Source organism: Sciurus carolinensis, chromosome 11 (assembly GCF_902686445.1).
Source record: "Sciurus carolinensis chromosome 11, mSciCar1.2, whole genome shotgun sequence".
Lineage (NCBI taxonomy): Eukaryota > Metazoa > Chordata > Mammalia > Rodentia > Sciuridae > Sciurus > Sciurus carolinensis.
In genome coordinates, this window is record NC_062223.1 from 95,219,580 (window position 1) to 95,227,494 (window position 7,915).

At 38.7% G+C, this 7,915-nt stretch overlaps 1 pseudogene; it reads left to right on the forward strand.

Moving 5' to 3' along the window:
- Window positions 1-413: 413 nt before the first annotated feature.
- LOC124959633 (60S ribosomal protein L29-like) lies at window positions 414-937 on the forward strand (annotated as a pseudogene).
- The last annotated feature ends 6,978 nt before the right edge of the window (window positions 938-7,915 follow it).

Consider the following 7,915-nt stretch of genomic DNA (forward strand, 5'->3'; position numbering starts at 1 on the left):
TTCTAATGAGTGTAAGCAAATTATAAGCTACTGACAAATGACACGAATTCTATTGTTCCTTGAATTATCCCTAGCATTGAGCATGGAACTAAACATTGACAGGGGGCTTTATAAAAACTGTCTGATCTATTAATGACTATGTAAGACTCTGCCCACAGTGATGATGCCTTTCTTTCTCATTCCTGCTACCCTTACCCATTTGACTTACTCCCCTCTCCCATGACTCTTCCCCTGGCCCTACATCACTCAGCTAAGAGAGGGAAAAGATGATGCTCATAATTAAGTCCACTCATAAGTGTCTTCAGAAAGAATCGTCTTCATGACTTACAAAACAAACAATGTTAAATCTGCCAGAATCCATGCTTCCTCTCCCAGTCTCCACCGCTCCGGGAGCAGAGGCTTACTGTGCGGACATGGCCAAGTCCACGAACCACACCGCGCACAACCAATCCTCAAAATGGCACAGAAATGGCATCAAGAAACCCGGACACAAAGATATGAAGCTCTTAAGGGGATAGACCCCAAGTTCCTGAGAAATATGCGTTTTTCTAAGAAGCGCAACAAGAAGGGCCTGAAAATGATGCAAGCAAACAATGCCAAGACCATGAGTGCACTAGCCGAGGTTATCAAGGCCCTCATAAAGCCCACTGAGGTTAAGCCCAAGGTGCCAAAGGGTGCCAGCTGCAAGCTTGGTCACCTTGCCTTCCTTGCCCACCCCAAGCTCGGGAAGCGTGCTTGTGCCCACATGACCAGAGGTCGTATGCTCTGCCCCCTAAAGGCTGATGCCCAAGCCCATTCCCAAGCCAAGACCCAGGCTGCAACTCCAGCTGCAGTATCAGCTCTGGCTCTGGTTCCTACTCTCAAAGGTGCCCAGGACCCTGTGAAGACTCCTGGTAAAAGCCTGTCTGCAGGTGTGAGGACAGGAGAACTGGTGTGACCCCTGAGCCCCATCTGAAGAGGACTGGTGTCCTCCTGTGCTGTTTGTACAAATAAATGCAGAGACAGGGAAGAAAACAAACACCACCTCCCCAAACAAACAAACAAAAAATCTCCCCTACAAGAGTCCCAAGGCCCCATAATAGTTATCCCTTCAATTCTGAGCGATAGAACCAACCTAGCTGGCTGGTTATGAGAACCCTTTGTCTCAGTCTTCCCATATTTATAATGGGGTTAATGGCACCTGTCTCCTACCTTCCCCACAGGAACATGGTGAAATAATGTTGTAACATGCTTTGCAGTCTTCAGATGAAAGCTACCATATAAACACCAACTATTATTAAAGGTTCTTAACCTATAGAAGATCATGGAAAATTCATGCTTGTGGTGTTCACAGCACAGCAAGATGGATAAAAAGACCCAGGTTGTGCCCAAGGACTCCCTGGCACTAGGGCCTAGGAGCAGCTCATGAGAATTAGGATATGTACATCGAACAAGGGCCTAAAGGAAATTTGGCAATGGGCCCAGAGGAAACTTTAGTATCTTTTAAGACATTTAAAACAAATTTGTAAAATAACTTACCCTGTTAATAAGTCAGTGGTATAGAACTCTTTCAACGAGAGACTGTAGTTTCTTATGTCTTCCTATCTTGACTCCTGTCCTTTTACCCATGGAAGCTGCTTTTTGTATTTTTAAATTGTTTCTTTTGATTTTAATTCTCATATCTCTAAATAAAATGTTTATACTTTTGTTTTTTTGATTGATCAATTTTAGATATTAGTTGTTCATTTTTGCATTGATCGATTCCCTCAACGATTTGATTTAATGACACTGCTTTTTCATGTATCAATTTATTTCAAAATGTTGTATCATAAACCTACCATTCTATTTCTTCTTCAACAATAGATATTATTTTTTGACCATCCACCTTGTCAAATGGGACCTTGGGCATCTCTACCCTTGCTTCCGGCTCTCCTTCCTGCATCCCACCTCCTGACTTCTATCATTTGAACTTTTACACTGCCAACATTGATAGTGTTTTTACATTCTGTTCTGACATCTTAATTGTATTCTGCTTTGTTTCTAGGGTTATTCTAAGAGCCAAAGATCATTTTAACTGTTTAGCACAGAGTCCAATTTTATACTATGATTATGTTTTCTCTCTTGCAGGGCTTTGGCGATTTCCTATCACCTCATATTCCTTTTTTATTGTGGCATTGTTTTATTTTCATTTGTTCTTTTTATATGTACATAACAGTAGAGTGTATTTTTGACATATTATACAAACATGGAGTGTAACTTCCCAATCCTGATGTGGAGTTGCACTGGTGCACTATTTTTATTACATCCTTAACTTCTATTTGAAGACTTGGTCCACACAGGTATTCTGTTAAATGTCCTTCCCTGACCCACTGCTCCCTGGATGCTGCACAGCTTTCATTCTGGAACTTCCTCACTGCTTCACAATCTTAGAGCTTGCATCTTCCTTGTTCTTGGTTTTCTCCTTCATTTTGCTGGGGCTTCAAAAAGAAAAAAGTGAGTTTTGAACACTTTGAAATGTTTTCATTCTGTGTTCAACTTACATGGTAGTTTGGGTAGAGAATTCATAATTGAAAATATTTCTCCCCCTATACTGATGAATGTATTATTCCACTGTCTTTTACCATCTAGTGTTGCTGATGAGAAGTCTGGTGAGAGTATGATTCTGATCCTTTGTAGGTGATCAATTTTTCTTTTTCCACTTTAAAATATTTTAGGTCTTTTCATCTTCTTATTATTTGAAACTTCACAACCATGTGTCCAGGAAGGGTCTGTTTTATTGTGCTGCAGGCTTGGTAGGCCCTACCAGTTTAGAAATGCCTATCTTTGATCTCTGACAAATTCTTTCATTTAAGTTCTTTGATAATTTTCTTCCCTTTGTGTTTCTGAACTCTCCTTTTAAATCTTACTGGGCTGAATTGTGTCCTTACAAAATTCATTTTTTGAATGAATTTCCAATATCCCAGAATGGATGGTATCTGGGAAAAGGGTCTTGAAAGTGGTTAATAAGTTAAAATCAGGCTCTTAAGGTGGGACATAATCCAATCTGATTGATGTCCTTACAAGAAGAGGAAATTCGAGAGCTGGGGATATAGCTCAGTTGGCAAAGTGCTTGCCTTGCAAGCACAGGGCCTTGGGTTCGATGTCCAGCATCTTGCAAAAAAAAAAAAAAAAAAAAAAAAGAGGAAATTCGAACACATAGAAATACCATAAGAAGGTGGTCCTTGTTCAGCCAAGGAGAGTGGCCTCAGGAGAAGCCAAATCTACTAACACCTTGACTTTGGATTTCCAGAACTCTAAGAAAATACATTTATATTGCCTAAGCCACCCAGTCTGTGTTATTTTGTTATGACAATCCTAAAAAATTAATACACTAGTCAAGTTCCAGTGTTAAATATACTAATAAGCAAACTCAAATTGATTCCTTTTAATAATGAGAACTTATTAGCCCACAGAACTAATAAGTCAAGGTTGGAAGGGCCAGCTTTGGCCATGGTTAATTTTAGGGAGCCAAGCAACAATTACTGGGTTGATCTTTCTTTTGTTTTCTTTTTGTCATTATTCATAGGCTATAGGATGGGGTCATGTGCTCCTATGTTTAAGTCCCAGTGAAAATGAATCCCCACTTCTTTTTCTACAGCTTCATTAAAAAAAAGTCTCCTTGGGCTGGGGATATAGCTCAGTCGGTAGAGCACTTGCCTCACAAGCCCAAGGCCCTGGGTTCAAACCCCCAGCACCGCAAAAAAAAAATCTCCTTTTTTTCTTTTTTCTTTGTTTTCATTGTTCTCATTTGAATCACATGTTCTCAGTCAATCCTGAGACAGGAAATGCATTCTGATGATATGGTTTTATACCATATACTCCCATTTTGAACTAGGAGGTAGAGTCAACACCATTCAAACTGCATGGAGTGAGAAAGAATGAGGAATGATTGTTTCATAAGTGAATAAATACCAGAGAGCAAATAACATCAAAGTTTATAAATGCTAGGTTAAAATTTGAGTTTTGATTTTAAATGCACATGGTAATAGGAGCATATTTTCATTAAATTAAAATAAATCTAGGAGTTTAATAGTGGGAGAATGTTGCTAGACATTAAATTAAATTAATTAAATTAGCATTTAGTGATCATCTACTGTTTAGTTGAAATGTAAGTGAGAATGAGGACAAAGCGTAATTCAAAAAAATCTTCAGAGTGTGTGTGAGGTCAGATTGTTGCAGTTTCCATGTGTGACCAAATGGATCATCATACAGCACTTGCCCATGACCGCTGCCTTTGTAACAGGGGAGGGAGGTAAGGCTCAACTTTTACTATTATTATTACTGCTGGGGATTGAACCCAGTGCTTCATACACGTGCTTTACTACTGAGGCCTCAACTTATCAATCAATACTCCAAGTCTCCATGACAGAAAACTGGGAAGATAAATAGTACTTCAATGAGTTTATTCTCCTGAGTTATCATATCCTTAAATTTTTGTTTCATTCTAATCCCTCTGTTAACCAGCAGGCATGCCCATGTACCTTTCTTTGGTTAGTGGCCTTCAAACTGATGTCAGGGTAGAGAAAGCGGGACACTTTCTTGCTAGGAAACCTCCTAAGACTTAAGATTCTAATAACCTTTGTAACAAGAACTCCATTTCTTGGCTTGGTTACAGGTTCTATTACTGACTCACTGGATGATCTTTGGTCTGCAATACCGTAGCTCATTGCCTCAGTTTCCCCATTTGGAAACAAGTTCCAACAAGACCTGTTTCTTTTCCTCTGTGATGTTGTGATGTGTAATTAGAGTTTTACTTTTCTTCCTCTCCTAAATTTGCTTCTTCATACAAGCTGTTCTCACCGTTGACTGATCTTAGTTGGAAGGAAGGTGGTAATGACAATAATTAATAATAATAATAATCTATCAAGTAGTTTATACTTATTGAGTGCTTTCTGCATGTCAAGAACTCTGTTAAGTGATCATTTTTAAAACTTGCAACAACATTTTGTGGTAAGTGGTCTCATTATATTATCTTCATTTAACATATTGGGAAACTGAGGCATAGAGAGGCTTATTTGAGTCTGTGATGCTCTGATCTTAACTACTGTACGTTGTTACCTTCCTGAATGGCTTAAGTCAAAGGACTCATGAACCACCACCCTGCTCCTAATCAGCAGTGCCCAACTTTAGTTACCAGAAAACCAGAACTACTTGAGGGATTTGGAAAGAAGCTTTGTGGTCATGGGACCCAACATCAATTCACAGGAGAAGAAATTGAGGGAAAGAGGTTGAGTGACTTACTCAAGTTTATGCATATAGAACATCCCTTCAACAATTATTTCAAAACGCCTTTTGAAGTCAATAGAACACATACATTAATTGTTAAGTAGCAAAGTGTTCTGCTTCTCTAATATGGGTTTTCAGTGACAAATAGAAATATTGCAAGTATTTCTTTTTGATACAGATTCTTTCCATTTCAAGAGTAGCAGCCTGCTTTTCATCTCAGTATCTATCATCCTGCTCTTAATCAAAACTTGGCTAGTGTGCACATGGGCTCGTCATTGCTCTTCTGGAGTATATGCCGATGATGTCATCTGATACCAGCAGTGCCATCTGAATTACGTCATGATCTCCTCTGCTTTCTTTTTAAATGTCATGTTGTTTTTCTGAACTTTTGGACTAGTTTTATAAACTGTTGGAAATATTTGATTGATTATTTTTGCTATGAGGAGCACAAATTTGAACCACACCTCTATAGATTTTTTTCTCTTCTTCAGTAATTAATAAATTTCTTTAAAACCAAGGTCACTGCATTTTGAACGCAGAGCAAGAGCATGGAAAGCCTTTGTATTTGAAAAGTTTCAAATAGTGTACCAGGTACTGGAGTTGGGTGCATTGTCCTGCCCGGAGGTTGACTTCTCAGATAGCAATGGTGGGATTTCATATGGGTTACTTCCTCTTCCAATTCTTGTGGAAAATCATCACATTCAGAGACTCACCTATGACTCATAGTCTGTATTTGTACAAGCATCCTTTTCATCATTTAAATTCATGATTTTATTTGAATAATAACTTTTGATATTATTTTAATCATGACTTTTATACTTCAGTGAACCATATATGAGGTATTTTTAAAAAGATAATAACTTTTTTTATATTTTATTATTTTATTGTAAACAAATGGGATACATGTTGTTTCTCTGTTTGTACATGGCGTAAAGGCATACCATTTGTGTAATCATAAATTTATATAGGGTAATGTTGTTTGATTCATTCTGTTATTTTTTTCCCTTCCCCCCCACCCTTCCCACCCCTCTTTTCCCTCTATACAGTCCTTCCTTCCTCCATTCATGCCCCCCTCCCTAACCCTAACTCTAACACTAACACTAACCCCTCCCACCCCCCATTATGTGTCATCATCCACTTATTAGCGATATCATTCGTCCTTTGTTTTTTTTTTTTTTCTTTTTTTTTATTATAAAATTGTAAACAAATGGGATACATGTTGTTTCTCTGTCTGTACATGGCGTAAAGGCATACCATTTGTGTAATCATAAATCTACATAGGGTAATGTTGTTTGATTCATTCTGCCATTTTTTCCCTTCCCCCCCTCCCCTCCCACCCTTCCCCTCCATCTATACAGTCCTTCCTTCCTCCATTCCTGCCCCCCTCCCTAAACCCAACTCCAACCCCAACACTAACCCTTCCCACCCCCCATTATGTGTCCTCATCCACTTATTAGCGATATCATTCTTCCTTTGGTTTTTTGAGATTGGCTTATCTCACTTAGCATGATATTCTCCAGTTTCATCCATTTGCCTGCAAATGCCATAATTTTATCATGCTTTATGGCTGAGTAATATTCCATTGTATATATATACCACATTTTCTTTATCCATTCATCAATTGAAGGACATCTAGGTTGGTTCCACAATCTGGCTATTGTGAACTGAGCAGCTATGAACATTGATGTGGCTGTATCTCTGTAATATGCTGATTTTAAGTCCTTTGGGTATAGGCCAAGGAGTGGGATAGCTGGGTCAAATGGTGGTTCCATTCCAAGTTTTCTAAGGAATCTCCACACTGCTTTCCAGAGTGGCTGCACTAATTTGCAGCCCCACCAGCAATGTAAGAGTGTACCTTTCTCCCCACATCCTCGCCAACACCTGTTGTTGGTTGTATTCTTGATAATTGCCATTCTAATTGGGGTGAGATGGAATCTTAGGGTGGTTTTGATTTGCATTTCTCTTATTACTAGAGATGTTGAACATTTTTCCATATGTTTGTTGATTGCTTGTAGATCTTCTTCTGTGAAGTGTCTATTCATTTCCTTAGCCCATTTGTCAATTGGATTATTTACATTCTTGGTGTAGAGTTTTTTGAGTTCTTTATAGATTCTGGAGATTAGCGCTCTATCTGAAGTATGATTGGCAAAGATTTTCTCCCACTCTGTAGGCTCTTTCTTTGCATTGCTGATAGTTTCCTTTGCTGAGAGAAAGCTTTTTAGTTTGAATCTATCCCAGTTATTAATTCTTGCTTTTATTTCTTGTGCTATGGGAGTCCTGTTGAGGAAGTCTGGTCCTAAGCCGACATGTTGAAGCTCTGGACCTACTTTTTCTTCTATAAGATGCAAGGTCTCTGGTCTGATTCCGAGATCCTTAATCCATTTTGAGTTTAGTTTCGTGCATGGTGAGAGATATGGGTTTAGTTTCATTCTGTTGCATATGGATTTCCAATTCTCCCAGCACCATTTGTTGAAGAGGCTATCTTTTCTCCATTGCATATTTTTGGCCCCTTTGTCTAGTATGAGAAAATTGCATTTATTTGGGTTTGTGTCCGTGTCCTCTATTCTGTACCATTGATCCACCTTTCTATTTTGGTACCAATACCATGCCGTTTTTGTTACTATTGCTTTGTAGTAGAGTTGAAGATCTGGTATTGCGATACCCCCTGCTT